We start from the raw sequence: 20,285 nt of genomic DNA on the forward strand, positions 1-20,285 counted from the left end.
CACTGCGCTGCTTTTATACAGAAAAGTGATTTTGAAATAACAAGAAATTTCGTGGCCACTTATAAACTGCATATGGCTCCCAAGAATGGCAGCTGAGAGTTCGGTATTACCTCTTTCTTTCATTACTTGCGGCTCATCAGTTTCGCTCTGTTCAGTGCTTCAACTATCCCCGAATTTTTGGGGATTTTCCCGAAAAAAACAAAAATCATATTAGTTTATATCGATTTTGTTTTTGCTCCATATTGGCTAAAAGAAAGCAGATCAACTTTTCATTTGCGCCAATTCACTAAAATTTAGAAAGGGGGGGGGGGGCAAAATGCTATTTTCAAGATCGGGGGGGGGGGTGAATTTGTTGCTTTTACAATGAGAATAAAAAAAACTTTTCAATAAAAATGTCTCAAAAGAGGTGTTTTTTCAAAATTTAGGCAGGCACCCACCCCTCCCCCAATTGATGCCACTACAACTGTTGCAAAAGGGCACACTATGTATCATGTACATAAAAAGAAAGTTAATATTCTACAAACAAACCCAACCCTAAGCATTATATAGTCAACAAGAATAATTCAAAAACTTCAGAGTAGAATAACAGATTCATTCCATCCTTCGTAGACCATTACAACGATTAAAGTTCTTTGAAACCAGAATTTTTGGGAGAGAAGTTTTGTGCATATCTCATCTATAGCATCATTTGAAAGAAAATATAACCGATCAAACCAAACTAAAGAATGCAGATGACATGCAAGGCGGTATCCAGGATTTTTTGTTCGGATGGGGGGAGGGGGTAAAGCATCAATTTGTCAATATGCATTTTTGTTACGTTGTTAGGAGTCGGACAAGATTTCTGGGGGAGGGGGGGGGTTGAAACTCCTAACATTCCTCTGGATACGGCCGTGATTACATGTTCATAATCCATCAGCCATCTATTATATCTAATCAGAACATTAAGCCAATATTTTCTAGTCAGTTTGTAATCTTCACGACTTTTCTTCTTGTGAATATAAAAATACTGATTCAATCTTATATAAGAAAAATATTTTATATTCATACATAAATACTGATATTAAAGTATAAAATATAAATTTTAATTCATATAAAAATATAAATATAAATTTTAACTTATATAATAATGTAAAAAATGCTAAAAATTATATTGCATATCTAATCAAGGGTATCAAAAGTCAATCCAAGGGCAACAAATGTTAGTCTTGCATTATTTCACTGAAGTTGTGGATGGCATTGATGGAGCTAGAATTTGTTCTTTTCTGAGAACATAAACATCTTTCTTTTTACAAAACAAAAGCGTTTTGTCTAGTAGGTATCAAGGTGAGACAAGAGAGATAAGAAAAATATTATCTTTAAACGATGTTAAACTGCATACAAGGTAAGGAGTCCCTTCACCAATGTCAGTTCCGTCGATTCTCAATGAACAAATACCTAATTTTGAAATACTAGAAAATCCAGACCCCCTCTTTGCACAAAAACGAGTTGGAGCCCTCCAAAACTGAATCTTGTCTTTGTCCCAGATTTTCTACCTTGGCATTAAATTACTTTATTGTCGTTTTTGGTAGTTTTTTGTCATAAGAAAAGCTAATCATCCCAATGGAGGAAGGTTGGCTTATATGTGAAATTTTATTTAATCTTTCCGGTTCTCTCTCTCTCTCTCTCTCTCTATCTATCAGAAATTGAATATTTCTGTATTCTAGCTTATAGTCTATTATCATATTACGTTCCTACTGTTCCTTATAAAACACATTTCTCAGAATTTCAGCTGTAGTCAAACCCCATTTTAACAACATGCTAAAAACCTGGGTTGGAATCTGATTTTATCGAACATGTTCAGTTTGTTATCTGTTAAAACCGCAGAATATTTGTAATATAATTCGTTTTCAATGGCGCCAATGACGCAGTAGGCTTTAGATTTGTACAGCTAGGGAAGGAGGCATTAGCTAAATTCTTGTCTGTACTCGTCTGTAGTGAAACTAATTTTGTCGTGAACGGTTTTGGGAAGAAATAAGATTAAACTAAATACTTGTGATATCAGCTGATGAAAAGCCATCATTTCAAAATTAAATTTTACTGTAATTTTATTTTCATTTTCAATGTGGTAATAAGTACGTAAGAAAATATTTGTAATATAATTCATTTTCAGTAAAGCGCCAATGACGCAGTAGGTTTTAGACCTTTACAGATAGGGCAGGAGGCAGTACCCATACTGTTTTCTGTAGTGATTTTTGTTTGTTTCAATCTTGACTCGCCTATTTAACTAAAGCTTCATTCGTTTTAAGATTCATTTATCAATTTATATTAGTACATGTTGTATGTTTGTTTGCTTTGATTGTTTATTTAATCTCTGTTTGCTTTAAGCTTGATTAGCAAATTCAATTTTAGCTGCACTCGTTTAAGGTTTATTTATTCATTTATATTAGTGAAGCAAAAGAATAAAAACGAAAGCAATTCGAAACCAGAAGAACGGAACAACAAGAATAATGCAAGAGGACAAAAGAACACTAGAAGCGACATTTTTTTAAAGGAAAACTCAAGACAATTGACCCCCCCTCCCCCACAAAAAAAAGCAAACCAAATGTAATCCAGGTAATAAGAGTCCAGCCTAATGCAGGCTAGATTTTAATTAATTTTAGTTTTATTGATCAGCAATTCTGATTTGCCCCTTCTCTTCTTCACTTGATTAGTTGCAATTCCTTTTTTCTTGCTGTTAGACGTTTCTGTTCTTTTCTGGTTTTTATCGGCATTGAACATGCCTAATTTGACGCATCTAAAGATATTAGCGGTCTTTTTTTTTTATCTTTGCGTGTCCTTTTTTGGTGGCTGCCGTTAATCCACTGGAAAATATCCCCCATGGAAAATACCACCTGCAGAACCCCACCCAAAAAATAGCACCCCCACGCGGCTGGTTGATCTTCAATCCATCTGGATTTTAAAAAAGGGACTCAAACTCTTCATTTCTGATCCACATTCCGAAATTTCTGCGACCTTGAGGCGGAGGTGTGGATGAGGAAGGGATAGTCCTCCTCCTGTATGGAATAAAGTCTGCTTATTTGGGGTTTAGTGTTATTCTTTACTTTCATAATAACAGCGTAGACCAGAAATATTCTCGGAAATCTTAAGGGAGTAGATTTCAATTTCATATTTTAATGCATTTTTAAAGTTTCTTTTGTACCCCTCCCTCCGCCGAAAAAAACCTTAGCTGGAAAATATCCTTTTGTTGCCTCTTTGCTGGGAAAATTTTCAACTGAGGGGTGGAGGGAGGGTTACCAGCATCATTTTAAAAACAATCAGGTATTAGTCTTTTTCAAATGAAAGTGCGCAAAGAAAAAATTTTCACCCAAGATAATCCGCAAGAAATTTTCTGGACAGAATTTTCAGCTAGAATGGAATTGTCTTGGAGGAATTTCCCTGGAGAGGGGGGAGGTATTTTTACGTGACAACTTTCCATGGAGGGGGAGCCGGATTTTCCGGTGTTATTTAAAAGCGATCAGAAATTAAATTAAAAAAAGGTTTTTCAACTGAAGGTAAGGAGCAACATCAAAACTTAAACGGACAGAGATCATTACGTGTATGAAAGGGGTTGCCCCTCCTCAAGACCTTACTGCTTACGCTAAAGTTTTGACCTTTTGTCCAAATTCCTTAAGAACGACTCCTGAAACACAATGGCTGTTTAATAAGAATAGTAAGCTTTTTTTTTATTTCCAATCACCTTTTAGGAAAGTGTCGGTAGGCGCTGAGTGGGGAGGGGGATGGTGCCTGAAACAACCTTGAGGGAGCCGGATTTTCCGACAAAATCTTGAAAAAATAAGTTTTTTCAACTTAAAGAACAGAACAAAATTGAAAAGGACAAAAATGAGTCCGTATATGAGTGGGGCTGCACCCTCCTAAATCCCTTGCTCATTAACTAACGTCTCTATTGCTTTGACAAAGCTTTTTATCCTAATAAAACGGCCCTAATGTTTATGAAGTCTTTCTTAAAGAATTGAGAAAAAGTCAAACTTTAGCGTAAAGAGAGGAGCTTAAGAGAGGGAAGCCTCCTCATATATTAAAAAATCTGTTTATTTGAAGTTTTAACGTAGGTGCTTACTTTAGTGGAAAAACTGTTTTTTTTTTCTATTTAATTTCATAAAAGGGCTACTGTATTGAACTCATATACTCATGATGAATAAGAAGTCTTGTTTTGGCTGCTCGGATTGGTCTTGTCACGTTTGATGGTCTAGGTTTTTCGTTTGTCCTCTAGGCATTATGAAACTACTTAAAATGCCTTTTGTAAATAGACTAATTACACTTGATATTTTATACTTAGCTATGTTTCTTTTGTAATACTGTATGCATCATAGATATAAAAATGATACGTTCACTCCTTGGGGGGGGGGATGATGTAATTTCTTCTCTTGAAATAAACTCACAAACATGACGTCAATCATATGATTTTACTTGTCAATCATGTTTCTTGTGTAATTTGGACTACATTGTAGACACTGGAAATGATACAACAACTACTGAAGCAAATATGACGTATGTATGCTTTTCGAATGCATTTCGAGTGACGTCACTCACATGAACCTTTTTTTTTCCAAAATTAAGGCTCTTAACGAAATTTCTCAAACTTCTGACTTATAGATGAATCTTAGACTTGGAAGTGTTTGGGTGTGCCCCATGTGTAAGGCTGGTAGTGTCAAACAAAGTGTTCAAGATGTTCTAAAAACCGCATTGAATGAGCACTGAGACGAAATGCAGGACATGTTTGGCTCACTCAAACAGGACATGAGTGCATCTTTGGACTCTGTTAAAGCCAAAATTCAAGATCTCAACAAGAGTGTCAAGACAAAAGTGTCTTTATCTGGAGCTGTGGACATAGCAGGTCATGTTGTTGCTGAGAAATTAGAAACTGATGTTTGTAAAATTGTCAGGCAGAAACAAGACAGATACAACAGACACCTGAACCTTATTGCATATGGCATACCACCTCAAGCAGACGATAAACAATTCATACGAAGATTCCTAAAAAATGAATTCAAAGTCGATGTGGACAGCATTACGAACATTCGACGCTTACCAAAAGCTCAAAACTCCACAGATTCTAGAACCCCTGCCGCTGCGAGGCCTGATCCCATATTGTTTTCTATTAGTTCAAGTAAGCAGAAAGCAGAACTCCTTAAGCTCTCCCGCACCAAAAAAGGCGACATAGCTTTACCAAAGTCCATCAGCCCCTGATCAATTTATTTCACATCTATCCATATCTGACCTGGTGTCCAAAATGAGTTCCAATGAATACTCAACTGTCTTTATCTTTGAAGATTTTAATATGCCTGATCTTGATTGTGTTGAAGGAATATGATACCCTCCTGAAAGTGGCTCATCTTGTATCACAACAAATTCCCTTTCTGACAACCTACTGATACAGATTGTAGACCAACCAACATGATTCAGGCACCAACAACAACCCTCCTTACTTGACTTAGTTATCACAAATGATCCTGAATGAGTTCTCTCTATTTGTTACCATCCTGCTCTTGGAAGCCGTGACCATGTCTGTATCTTGACTGAGATACAGATAAACAATAAGAAGGAGAACATGATAAAGAAATCCTTTACAGACTATGAGCAGATAAGGCAGGACCTATCCAGGACTAAATGGGAGGATATAGTCAATAGTGGGGACATTGAGAAAAGCTGGGAAATATTTAAGGTAACAGTCTTAGATGCTGAAAAGAAAAACACCCAAGAATATTGTTGTCTACCACCTAAAACACTCCCAAAGCTGCCAAAAGAAGTAAAAAGAGGAATGAAGAAAAAGAAAAGAGCTTGGGCCAAGTATGTAAAATGTAAATGTGATAACCACCATGACAGGTTTAAGAAATGTAGAAACAGACTAAGAAATTTGACTCAGAAGGTTATGAGGGACCATGAAGATACAATTGCAGCTAACTCAAAACAGAACCCAAAGGTGTTTTGGCGACATGTCTCTGCAGCTAGTCCGTCCAGACGAGATATCCCAGATCTAATGAGAGAGGATGGTAAAAAAGCTTCAGATACAAAAGAAAAAGCATACCTCCTAAATTCCAGTTTTAGTACCAATTTCTCTGCCCTACCCACAGCCAACATACCACCTCCTCTACCAGAAAAACTAATCCCAGAACCGATGGTCATGCCAACTATTTGTAAAGAGGATGTTAAGAAGAGGCTAAAAAAACTTGAGGCTAACAAAGCTGCTGGACCTGGTAACCTACACCCAAGACTGTTAAAAGAAACTGCTGAATACTTTGCCAAACCAATTGCTATGATGTTTAAGATGTCCCTCACTTCCAAATGATTGGAAGCAAGCCAATACAGAAGAAAGGGAGAAGAGATCTTGCTAGTAACTATCAGCCATAAGTCTCACATCAGTAGTATGTAAAGTACTTGTGGGCATCATAAACAATGCACTGGTCTCCCACCTCAAGAAAAACCAATTGCTTAGCAAAAGTCAACATGGTTTTCAAAAAGGCCACTCAATTGATACTAATCTAATTGAGTCATATTGTGACTAGACTCTTGGACACTGGTGGATGTCATATTGCTCAACCAAGCCAAAGCTTTTGACAAAGTTCAACACCAACAACTAATTTTGAAATTAAAGGCATATGGAGTGCATGAAGATATAGTAGCTTGGCTAGATGCCTTTCTAACTGGCAGGACTTAGAGGGTGTTGGTGTACAACTGCAATGGCAATGCTGTCTATTCTGAACCGCTACTAGTCACAAAAGGAGTGCCACAGGGCACCATCCTGGGGCCCACATTATTCAGCATATCCATCAATGACTGTACAACAAACCTGAAGAATCCTTTGATACTATATGCTGATGACTGCAAGCTCCTAGGACTGGCCCAGAACAACCTAAATCTGTCAACTATGCAAGAAGATCTGGACAGACTATCTAGATGGTCATCGGATTGGTGTCTACAGTTCAATGCCTTAAAATGTAAAGTTCTACATCTTGGATGCAATAATCCAAAACTTGCATATCACATAGGAGATGCCCAGCTTGAGGCAGTCAGCGAGGAGAAGAACCTGGGGGTTATTGTTGACAGTGAGCTGAAGTTTCACTGCCACATACAAGCTCAAGTTGCAAAACCAAACCAAGCCCTTGGCCTCATAAAGCAAACATTTGCCACTAGGAAGTTGGGAGTGATTACAAAACTGTACAAAGCCATGGTCCATCCTCACCTGGAATTTGGCATGATATTAGCCTCTCTGTACTATAAGATGGATGTGAAAGTACTTGTGTGTCCAAAGAAGAGCAACTAAGCTTATCTCTGCATTCCAAGACAAATCTTACAAGGAATGTCTCACCTTACTCAAACTCCCTAGCTTAGTATACCATAGGAAAAGAGGAGATGTAATAGCAACTCATAATTCACTAGAAAATGACCTATTAAGTCATATCTTTTCCCCATCCTTCTCAACTACCACAAGAGGACACGCCAAGAAGCTGCAGGCCCCCATTTCATCAAGCAAGAGTGCCAACAGTTCTTCTCAGTCCATTCCGTTCCACTCTGGAACAGCCTATCTGAAGCCACCATCCAATCTAAAACTCTAGATGCCTTCAAGAAAGGAGTTGATCAAGACTGGGCCAATGCTGAATAGAGGCTGAACTGGGATGTCAAATCATAACCTTGTAACACCAACAGCAATATTTCTACAGGAGGCTCAACACCACCTTATCTTGCTGGACATGCAATTTAAGGTAATACCCTTCCAGATATACTGTAGCTAATGCCTTTTTATAGTACCTTCTACAAATCCCTAGATGGTTTAGAAATGGTTATGTGGTTTGGCCCCTCCTAGCAGGGGACTCTCAGTTTGAATTTTTATCAAACTGGCCATCTTCACCACCCTTGAAAAATGACTCTATTTGATTTTGTTTTGATTATGTTATGTATTCATAGTTTTTTCTTTTCCTTTTCAGAATACTCCATTGTATTTTGTTGTTTAACTGTATAATGGTAAATAAATATTTATTCATTCATATTCTGTTTAAAAACTATCTTTCCTATACTTAGACAGCAAGTGCCAAATCTTGGACATTATGTTGAATTTTTATTAAAACATCATGTGTAACCAGTTGGGATTGGCTGACTAGAATCTTGGAAAACATTTTGTTTTTCAACATTTGAATATTAACAAAAGTTACCTTCACCATAGCCCATCAAAATAAATTTATTCTGTTTCACAACACCTGTTTTAGATTAAGTCTACCCAAGGTTGACTCTGTCTGTGATTGGGATATGTTGTTCAGTACTTATGTATTATAGCAGCAACACTCAAGTTCTTCATCTAAGTGCTCAATCCTAATAAATACCAAAATATGATTAAATATAGATGATATAATACCCCTTCTTCTTCTATTTAACAGCAGGCGGGCTTTTCAGTAACACTATTTAGCCCTTTTCCTTTTGCTTCACTCTGTGGGCTACAGAGCTACTGGCTTGATTGCCTCATATTTATTAGATATATTCAGATATCTTTCAGCAGATCTTTCGACTCTAGGAGTTCAAATATAAGATGATAGATGTCGATTTCTATACTCTGTGTGCAGGTATAGTTGGCTAGGCTCTTGGCTGATAGTGGGATTTTGTGGTGTTTGAAGTATTTTAACAGTTTAGAAAGCAAGGTATGTTGTGCAGACGTCAGCATATTACATTCAAATAGGCAATGGTCAATTGTTTCATTATTCATATTACAATGCCTGCAAAGAGGGGACAGGGGAATTGAACCACTTGAATTAGAAAGCTTATATGAGAATGCAATGAAATTTAGTCCATTTGTTCCAGAACGAATTCTATGATAAATTTTAGAAAGATACTTATTGGGAAAGGGGGAAAGGATAGGATTAATCTTATTAAAATTAATATCTGATAGCCTCCATCGGTAAATATCTCTAATTGGGATTGGTCTCCCACTTGGCTGGTCAATATTTATAGCATTTTTTGCTATTTCATCAACCTGATGATTACCACTTATGCCGGAGTGGCTAGGAATGTACTGAAAGTAAGTTTTTATGCCACTTGAAGCAAGATTATCAATAATACTGAGACAATGATAAGTGTCAATGTCCAACTTATATTGAGGAGCTGAGGCCAGCAACTCAAGGCTTGATAAAGAGTCAGAATAAATGATAATATTATTCGAATTTTCAATCAAAGATTGGTTTTGCTTAAGGTGTTCTAATGCCATGATTATGGCATTTAACTCAGCAGACATTATAGATAAATTATTAAATAATCTCTCTCCCATTGCAATTTTCAGATGAGGAAGGAAAATACCACTTGCAACCTTCTCATTCATTTTTGACCCATCAACAAATATTTGGAAGTGATTTTTATAGGTAATTGTATTAAGTTCTGCAATTTTTTTCTGAACAAAAGCAATGGGGGTTAAATCTTTATTCCATTTTGAAAATTCAGTATTTATTATGGGAAATGACCAATTCCATGGAGGGGATTGGGGGAAAGTAGGTGCAATAGACTTTGCTGGTACAGGGAACTTCTTTTGAATATTGGCATACTCATCTGCAATACCTCTATACATGGCTGGATTTCTTAACCAATTATGTAATGTGTGTGAGCTATTTGATTCAATTTTTGTAAGATGTTTTATCAAGAGAAAGCTACGTCTCTCCCTTATTGTTGTTAATCCAGTCTCCATAAGCAGAAACTTGGTGCTTGTGAGTTTCCTAAGACCAAATATGAGATGTATTATATCATTTTGTGTTGTTTCAATTTTTTGCATCTGGGTCTTTGCACATGCACCATAGACAATGAGCCCTTAGTCAATATGGGGTCTTATATGTGATTCATAAAACTGGAGTAAAGTTTTCTCCTTACAACCCCAGGTTGTGGAAAGAAGTCTTTTTAGTATAATTGCTTTTCTATAGCATTTTTTTTATTGTGTTTGAAATGTGGAGGTGGAAATTAAGTTTTTGGTCAAGCATTAGACCAAGGTAATTAATATTATTATCTTCTGGAATAGTTGTTTTATTTAGAGTTAGTTTTGCATTAACATGGTTTTGCTTCCTGTGAAATTGGATTATTTTTGACTTGGTGGGTGAAATGGGTAAATCTGAATGTTGAGAGAATTTTTCAAACTGGAAAAGTGACTTTTGCAGATTTGACTGTGCTATCTGAAAGGTGTTGCCAGATGACCATAGCACCAGATCATCAGCATATTGTAGATTCGTGTGGGGTAGGTTCATGTCCCAGAGATATAGGGCAAATAGGAGGCAACTGAGGACTGCTCCCTGAGCTAGGCCTTTGGATATTGTCTTTTGGGGTGAAGAGGCTTAACCAACACAAACAATGAAACTTCGCACTTATATGAAGGATTTAATAAAGGATACTAGCTTGGGAGGTACTCCAAGGTTTGCAAGTTTATTTAAAAGGATTTGGTGGTTCACATTGTCATATGCTCCTTCAAAATCAAGGAAAGCTGCCACTAGGATATTATTTTTTGAGAAAGATTCATTTATTGCATTTGTTAGCAAAATGAAAGCATCTGTTGAGGAGTGGTATTTCCTGAATCCAGTTTGAGTGTGTGGGATCATGTTATTTTTCTCAACAAACCAGAGGAGTCTGTGATAAATCATTTTCTCCATTATTTTCCCCATCACAGGTGTAATCATTATGGGCCTATAAGACTCAGGGTTATCTTTTGGTTTATTTTTCTTTAGGATTGGTAGGAGGGACGAACATTTCCATATATTGGTGAACCTAGAGGATGCCCAAGCGTGATTATAACAATTTAGCAGTTCTTGTTTGTATGAAGGTATGAGATTCTTTATCCATGTAGGGTGTATGTTGTCATAGCTGCTGCTAGTTTTGGACCTAATATGATGTATTGCATTATTCAATTCCTGGATTGAAAATGGATTAGTTATGTACTCGGATCCTGGGCATGGTTGGTAACTAGGGTTCATAGGAATTGTGGACAGATTGCTTTGATTGTTTGATGTTAGCTTATTAACAAAAAGAGTTGCAAATAGGTTAGCCTTTTCAATATCGTTGTCATAATGGGTATTATTATGTAAAAGCTCATACAGGAGTGGGTTGGGAGAAGTCTTTTTCCCACATATGTGGCTTATGACTTTATGTATAATTGGCTCATGCGTTTCTCTGGAGAGATTATTTGCAAAATTATTGCTGTAAAATTCTTCCTGTATTAATCATTTTCCTTTTTGTGAACAAAGTTTTGTCTATTTCAACTACAAGGCTGATTCCTCCAATTTTCCATAGTTTTTCAGTTGTACAGAAAACATGCACACTTCACATAGGTACTTATTCTAATTGACAACTGTTTTGATACTAATGTCTAGCTCTTGTTCACACCAGGCCTTAGACAAAATTTTATAAACCCACAAATAAATGAAACAAATTGCAGTAACAAATGGTATTCTACTGTGAGCAAACCAACTTTTTTTAAACATATCCTACTTGTACACATCTAAATAGGATTTTTCTTGAAAGAGGATAAAGTCAAGTTGTGTCTATTGACACACTGTTTTGTTGGTAAATTTCTAGGTGGCCCTATAATTTAGCTAGGATGAAAGTGAAAACATCATTTGATGCCTTTTTTATGCTCTTTCATAATTCGATAATTGCTTCTGGAGCTAATTGCATCTTCAGCCCTTAAAGGGGCCCAAAAGGTATTTTAAATAAATTATGAAAGCATAGAAAAGCATCAAATGTTTTGATTTCTATCCTAGCTAAATTATAGGGTCACCTAGAAATTTACTGTTTTGTTTTGGGCAACAAATCCTTATTCTGGAAAAATTTAATTACCTCTTCTTTAGTCCTTGGCAAATCCCAAATTTTTATTTTAACATCCATGGTCAGACACTATTCTTTATCAATACAGATTGCAAACTAAATGAATTTCATACATTGTCAGAAAACCAGTTCTGCTTAGATGAAGAACTTGAGTGTTGCCACTGTAATATGTAAGTACCTCTTGTTCTAACATTAGGATCATGTTCCAAAGATAAGACAGCATTTTCTAAGATTAGGTTGAAGCTTTAAATGTGCATCTAAGACTAGGCACCACTGTTGTCAATCTGTATATTTGAAATTGTGTGTTGTATGTGGTTAAAACGTTAAAACTAATCACATAAGCCTACTTGTTAAACAGATTTTGAACAATGTGGAACAATCCACTTTCAAAGTGATGATAGAGATTTTATAATGATTTAGCTTCTAAAGAGTGGATTAGCTGGCTAACTACTAGGTATCTTACCCTTTACTTTGCCCCTCAGACACCTCAGACACCATGAGGCCTACAACACCTATACATAGGCTACTGCTTTTCTAGCCAAAATAGCCTGAGATATCATGTTTAAGGGTCCATAAAGGGCTTAAAACTGAACTTCCTAGTAAAGTAATATTTACATTTGGAAAGAGCATAAAAAAGGCATCAACTGGTACGTTCACCATAATTTGTATCACCAGTCCTCTGTGGCTTAGCCTGCTTTTGCATGGTAATATTTTCATGTTGACCTGGCTGAATTAAATTGACATTTTCCTAGACTAACATGGCTTATTTTCTTGAGCAAAGAATGAATTTTTTAGTTCAGATTTCCTCGAAATAAAACCATGAATATAGTGTCTTACATTCTAGAATAATAAGTAATTCATTGACCAACAGCCATCATGTTTGATGATAATGCTAAATCATTTTATTCATAACTTTCAATTAATAGATGGCAACCAAACTTCCAATATCTGGTTAATTAGATGGCAATAATCTAAGTATGATTTAGAAAGCGATTTGTTCGTGTGTGTTGAGGATGTAAATGAGCGGGCTTTGATTCAAGCTCGACAACACTCGGTTTAAAGCTCAACAATATTCCAACTGCAAATAATATGTTCCATGACAATAAAAATATGTTCAATTTAAGGTAAAGGGACTGATCTAGACCACACGGCACCCGGGGTGAGAATGGGACTAGGTCCCACCTCCAGTCAAAAATCCATTATAAGATATTAAATTATGGCTGTTTTACTTCTCTAAAAATATTTATTGTGGGTTTATTTAATTGTTTTACTATTACCAATATATTTTCTTATATATATGCTAATATTTACAATAAGCAGGGCCGTTCAAAGGGGGCTCAACCAGGTCAAGCTGTGCCATTGCTGAGGGACTGTGGCTGGAGGGACACCACAACTGGAGCTTTTTTTTGTGTTTGAGTTGGGATGGAGTGCCGTAATTAATTTGTCCCAGGCACCATCAGCCTTAGGAACGGCTTTAAAAATAAGGTTAAACAAAGCTCGTAGGAATCCACCTAACAAAATTGTATTTGTAACACATTAGACATACAATTTAATCTATTTGCAATTAATCTTATCCTGTGAACTAAAACTTAGCTTTAAAGGTTTTTTTTTAAGCGAACATCTTTATGATATCTTCATATTAGAGCTTCAAAGCCATGTAATGTTTTATGTCGATTATACTCAAGTTTGTCAAGCAATTCTCAACTGTCGTGATTCTAAAATAGTTTTTAATTGACTTTAATTTTTTAAACCTTCTTTCATTAGAAACAACTAATACATGTATAGATAAATACGTCTTTAAAGGCGATTGTCGTGTTCGGATATGCAGTTTTTCAAGATGTTTTGCGGTACATAAGCTATGGAACTTAAGTTCTATTTTTTATTTTCAAACACTAGTTTTTCCTTTCCTGAATTCTTCGAGCAAAAAAAAACAAAAACAATTGTCCAGAATTTTTTTTTCATAATGCTCTTAAATAAAAGATATTAAATAATTCCTGCGATATCCAACGGTACACATGTTAATAAAAAGCTTATAATCCCAATGAATAGTGCTCGAACCGTGAAATTGGAATAAATTTTATCCACTCCTCCAATAGGCACACAGATATGGTAGTGACTATAGCTATATTAGCATACATAAATAAAGGCAAAACAAATACTGCAACTTTTAACACAATGTGACACCATTAAAGTACAAAAAAGATCTTTCGGGAAATGAAAAAAATCAAGAAGGGACGAAGCAAAAATAAGGTTTTTTTTCTAAGACGCTAGGAAACTTAAACCAAACAATTCACAGGAATATTAAAGTCTAAAATTATTATATGAGGCCACCCCCATCGTCTCTATAAATTTTTGGAGGAGTCTGAAACGAATGAACAGAATTGTTTCCCACGATTGTGGTTACCTATTCGTTTCTAAGGAAGGGGAGCTTTCCCCTGTCATTCCATCCGTGCCTTCCTTTATCCCTATAGTTCCCCAAACGAAGCTAACCCCATTCTTCGCTCTTAAGCGTTAGGGCGTTCCAGAGCTGAAAATTAGGGTTCAAATTTGGGTTGATCGGATGAAAAAGTACCTTACGATCCAACACCATTACAAGCTGGCGCCCGGGGCAGGCTGTTCCTGGTCTCCCTGTAGATTTGTCTCTGCTCATGCCTTCCGTAGATTTTTCTTTTTTCAATGAAATTAAGAAAAAGATATCTCTATTCTAACTTCTTGGTTTTCATAAATCAAAAATCTTACTACTTGGTTTGTTTAACTTTATTTCCTAAAATTTCTACAAACTCGTTTTGAACTTGAGGTGACCTATAAGCGAGAAAATTGTTTTGGCCCGTTTTTATGCGTACTTAATGCTCTCTGAGTATAAAATCGATCTGAGTAATTATCTACGAACGTTTTTATTAGTAATAAATATACCTAACTTACGAATTAACTTACGTAACGAACTTCTATATTCATATATTTTTAACTCTTTAAAAATGTTTAGTTCTGCCCATAGTCAATACCTCGCTCTTTACGCTAAGGTTTGAATTTTATTCCAGTTCTTTACACATGACCTCTTAATCACAAAGGTCGTTAATTAGAATAAATAGCTCTTATGGAGGTACTAAAAAAATATTTGGCTTAAAGAGCGAATTATTGACTAGGAGGTGGACCCAATCTCATACGCAATAATTTCTGTTCGTTTTAAGTTTTGATGTTGCTCCTTAATTTCAGTAGAAAAACTTTTTTTTAATTTAATTTCTGATCGTTTTTTTAAATAGTGCTGGGAAATCCGGCACCCCATTAATAGCAATGTCCCTTCCCCCATGAAAACTTCCTCCTTGGCAATATCCTCCCACACAACCCCCGAGCCCCCCCCCCCCCCACAACCAGAAAAAATCAACCTGAAAGCGTCTGTATACTTCCCAATAACCAATACTATATGTAAACATTGGGTAAAGTTCATAGCTTTCAGCCCTTCCCCCAGGGACTTTGGGGGATTAAGTCATCCTAAAAGACATAATTATTATTTTTTCGACCATGCTGAACAAAATGGCTATCTCAAAATTTTTATGGGGTGATTTTGGGGAAAAAATGAGTGTGGAAGGGTCTTAGTTGCCCTCCATTTTTTTTTGGTCACTTAAAAATGGCACTAAAACTTTTAATTTCCGTTTGAATGATCCCTCCCACGATTTTCTAGGACTACTGGGTCGAACACCCCTGCGAAAAAACAACAACAAAAAACAAAAAAACAAATATGCACGCATCTTTGATCTTTCTTCTGGAAAAAATCCAAAATTCCACATTTTTGCAGATAGGAGCTTGAAACCTCTGCAGTAGGCTTCCCTGATAGGCTGAGTCTGATGGTGTGATTTTCATTTAGGTTCTATAACTTTTAGGGGAGTGTTTCCCCCTTTTTTCGAAAATCAGGCAAATTTTATCACGCGCGTATCTTTTGATGGGTAGAACCAAACTTGATTAAACTTATATATTTGAAATCAGCATTAAAATATGATTCTTTTGATGTATCTATTCGTATCCAAATTCTGTTTTTTAGAGTTTCAGTCACTATTGAGTCGGGTCGCTCCTTACTTACAGTTCGTTACCACGAACTGTTTGATATCAAATCAAAAAGATGACTCTATTAGTATTGATGTCATTTTCCCTGTGGCTACCCAACACCAAAACTTGATTTGCATGAAACTGCATGATATCTTCTTCTTCTATTTCACAGCAGGTGGGCTTTTCAGTTGATACTATTTAGCCCTTTTCCTTTTGCTTCACTCTGAGGGCTATAGAGCTACTGGCTTGGTTGTCTCTTATTTATTAGATATTCTTAGATATCTTTCAGTAGATCTTTCAACTCAAGGTGTTCAAATATAAGGAGATAGATATCGATTTCTCTGCTCTATTTGCAGGTATATCGGCTAGGCTCTTGGCTGATAGTGAGATTTTGTGGTGTTTGAAGCAATTTGACAGTTTACAATGCAAAGTATGCTGTGCAGACATCAGCATATTACATTCAAATAGGCAGTGGTCAATTGTTTCATTATTCATAATATAATACCTGCAAAGAGGGGACAGAGGAACTGAACCGCTTGAATTAGGAAACTGATACGAGAATACAAGAAAGTTTAGTCCATTTTTTTTCCAGAACGAATTCTATGATAAATTTTAGAAAAAACACTTCTTGGGAAGGGGGGAAAGAGTAGGATTTTTCTTATTAAACATAATATTTGATAGTCTCCATCGGTAAATATCTCTAATGGGGATTGGTCTCCCACTTGGCTGGTCAATATTTATAGCATTTTTTGCTATTTCATCAACCTGATGATTACCACTTATACCAGAGTGGCTAGGACTATACTGAAGATAACTTGTTATGCCACTTGAAGCAAGATTATCTATAATACTAAGACAATGATAAGTGTCAATATCCAACTTATACTGAGGAGCTGAAGATAGCAACTCAAGGCTTGATAAAGAGTCGGAATAAACTATAACATTATTTGAATTAGCAATCAAGGATTTATTTTCCATAAGGTGTTCTAATGCCATGATTATGGCATTTAACTCTGCGGACATTATAGATACATTGTTATACAATCTCTCACCCATTGCAATTTTCAGGTGAGGAAGGAAGGCACCACTTGCTACCTTTTCATTCATTTTGGACCCATCAACAAAGATTTGGAATTGGTTTTTATAAGTAATTGTATTAAGTTCAGCAAATTTTTTCTGGACATAAGTGATGGGGTTAAATCTTTAGTCGAATTTGAGAAATCAGTATTTATTATGGGGATTGTCCAATTCCATGGAGGGGATTGGGGGAAAGTAGGTGCAATAGACTTTGCGGGTACAGGGAACTTCTTCTGAATATTGGCATACTCATTTGCAATGCCTCTATACATGGCTGGATTTCTTAACCAATTATGTAGGGTCCGTGAGCTATTTGATTCAATTTTTTTAAGATGTTTTGTCAAGAGAAAGCTGCGTCTCTCCTTCATTGTTGATAATCCACTCTCCATAAGCAGAAACTTGTTGCTTGTGGGTTTCCTAAGACCAAATATGAGACGTATTATATCGTTTTGTATTATTTCAATTTTTTGCATCTGGGTCTTTGCACATGCACCAGGCCCAGGGTGCCAGGTGTGGAAAGAAGTCTTTCCACAGTGCCTGGTATGCCTGGTGTGGAAAGAAGTCCTGGGCAGGCCCAGGGTGTGGAAAGAAGTCTTTTTAGTATAATTGTTTTTCTATAGCATTTTTTTATTGTGTTTGAAATGTGGAGGTGGAAGTTAAGTTTTTGGTCAAGCATGAGACCTAGGTAATTGATATGATTATCTTCTGGAATAGTTGTTCCATTTAGAGCTAATCTTGCATTAACATGATTTCACATTCGGTGAAATTGGATTATTTTTGACTTGGTAGGTGCAATTGGTAAATCTGAATGTTGAGAGGATTTTTCAAATTGGAAAAGTGACTTTTGTAGCTTTGAACGTGCAATCTCAAAGGTGTTGCCAGATGACCATAGTACCAGATCATCAGCATATTTTAGATTCGTGTGGGGGAGGTTCATGTCCCAGAGATATAAGGCAAAAAGGAGTCAGCTGAGGACTGCTCCCTTAGGAAGGCCTTTGATTAATATCTTTGTGGTCGAAGAGGCTGAATCTACCCAAGCAAGGAAACTTCGCAATTCTATCAAAGATTTTATAAAAGATGCTAGCTTGGAGGGTAGTCCCAGTTTAGCAATTTTATTTAAAAGTATCCGGTTCTTCAAATTGCTGAATGCCCCTTCAAAATCTAGGAAAGCTGCAACTAGGACATTATTTTTGAGAATGATTCAGTTATTGCATTTGTTAACAATATGAAAGCATCTGTTGAGGAATGGTGTTTCCTGAATCCAGTTTGAGCGTGAGGGATCATATTATTTTTTTCAACAAACCAGAGGAATTGGTAATATATCATTTGCTCCATTATTTTCCCCATCACATGAGTAATCATTATAGGTCTATAAGGCTCAGGGTTATTTTTGGGTTTATTTTTCTATAGGATTGGTAGGAGGGATGAACCTTTCCAGATATTGGGGAACATAGATGAGGCCCAAGCATGATTATAACAATTTAGAAGTTCCTGTTGTTATGAAGGGGTGAGATTCTTTATCCATGTAGGGTGTATATTTTCATAGCTGCCGCTAGTCCTGGTCCTAATATGATGTATTGCATTATTCATTTCCTGGATTGAAAATGGACTGGTTATATACTCGGATCCTGGGCGAGGTTGGTATCTTGGGTTCATAGGAATTGGGGGCATTTTGCTACAATTATTTGATGTTAGCTTATTAACAAAAAGAGTGGCAAATAGCTTTGCTTTTTCATTATCTTTGTCATAATGGGTATTATTATGTATAAGCTCATACAGGAGTGGATTGGGGGGAGTCTTTTTCCCACAGATGTGGCTTAAGACTTTATGCATAATTGGCTCATGTGTTTCTCTGGAGAGATTATTTGCAGAATTATTCCAGTAGTTATATTTAGCATTTGTTATGGTCCTTTTTAGATTAGATTCTGCTTGTAATTTTCTTAAATATGTAGTAAGTGATGGTTTTTTAAAGAATGTTCTCCTAGCTGCCTTTTTTGTTTTCCATTTATTTTGGCACTCATTTGTCCACCATGCTTTGGGAATATGTTTGGGAAGGTTTTCCTGCGTATTGTTCTGGGGATAGCATGATTAGCTGTATTTATTAGTAAAGATGCCAAAACTTCAGCATGTGTGTCAGCTGTTGCGTTTGAAATGCATGAATTTTGGGTGAAACTTGTAATTTCATCGTTTAGCTTATTTTGGAACATAGGCCAATTTGCTTTAGTGTTGATATATTCGGAGGTATGTGATAGGGTTTCAGCAGGTTCATGTTTTCACATGATATCATGTTTTCTTGTCAGAGCCTTATGCCAGTTCTTAGTTAATAGTTCTTGTGCTTTTTTTTATCAATTAATTAAAAAAAAAAATTCCGAAAAATAAGTTTTTCAAAGAAAAATAAAGGCCATTTTAAACTTCAGCTCAGCAGATATAAATACCTGTTAAAATTCCAACTCAAAACAACCAGAAATTACCATTAAAGAATAAATGAAACCCAAAACGAAACCCAATGATTGGGAATGAATAAATGAAACCCAATGATTAGATCGAATATGAAAATCAAGCTAAAAATTAAAAAAATATTTTGCTATTGAAGTATAAATGAAACTTAAAACGAACAGAAATTAAATAAACAATGAATGCAAACTAACATACAATAGATATTAATGTAAATTAATAAATAAATCTTAAAACAAATGAAACTTAAAATTGATTTTGCAAATCAATCTTGAAACGAACAAAAATCTCTACAAACAAAAGTTTTGTAATTACCTCCTTTTCTCACTGTAAAATTCTAAAACCTGCTGTGTCATTGGCCCTTTACTGAAAACTATATGCGTCTTGAACAGACTTGGAGAGTATAAACAACATCAAATTGAATATTTGATGTATAATGATATTAATTGTTGAAAGATCCATCAGTTCAAGAATTTATTTCACGGTAATTTTATTTTTATTTTCGATGCTGTAAGACTGTAAGAACTGGAAAAGAAAATATTTGTAATATAATTCGTTTTCAGTTAAGCGCCAATGAAGCAGTAGGCTTTTGTTTTTTATTTACAGTTAAGGAAGGGGGCAGTATCCAAACTCTTGTTTGCAGTGAAACTATATTCGTCTTGAACAACTTTAGAAGAAAACTGATAAATTAAACTGAATATTTGATGTATAATAATATTAATTGCTGAAAGCTCATCAGTTCAAAATTTTACTATAATTTTAATGTTTATTTTCAAAATTAAGTACAAAAGAAAATATTTGTATTAAAATTGGTTTTGATGTTTGAACTATATTTTATTTGATTTTATTTTATGTACACATTAACTTTTTATTTGATGCATTTGGGAAAAAAAGGGCGG

At 35.7% G+C, this 20,285-nt stretch overlaps 1 protein-coding gene across 1 annotated transcript in view; it reads right to left on the bottom strand.

Annotated features, from left to right (window-relative positions):
* The window catches only part of Not1 (CCR4-NOT transcription complex subunit 1), a 52,491-nt gene extending 39,794 nt beyond the window's left edge, over positions 1 to 12,697 (bottom strand). Inside the window, exon 1 of the mRNA XM_089106223.1 lies at positions 12,652 to 12,697. The gene's annotated coding sequence lies outside the window, so the exon portion shown is untranslated. The remainder of the gene's footprint in view (positions 1 to 12,651) is intronic.
* Positions 12,698 to 20,285: the final 7,588 nt, after the last annotated feature.

This window comes from Artemia sp. Qi Xiang Cuo, chromosome 20 (genome assembly GCF_049724085.1).
Source record: "Artemia sp. Qi Xiang Cuo chromosome 20, ASM4972408v1, whole genome shotgun sequence".
NCBI classification, from domain to species: domain Eukaryota; kingdom Metazoa; phylum Arthropoda; class Branchiopoda; order Anostraca; family Artemiidae; genus Artemia; species Artemia sp. Qi Xiang Cuo.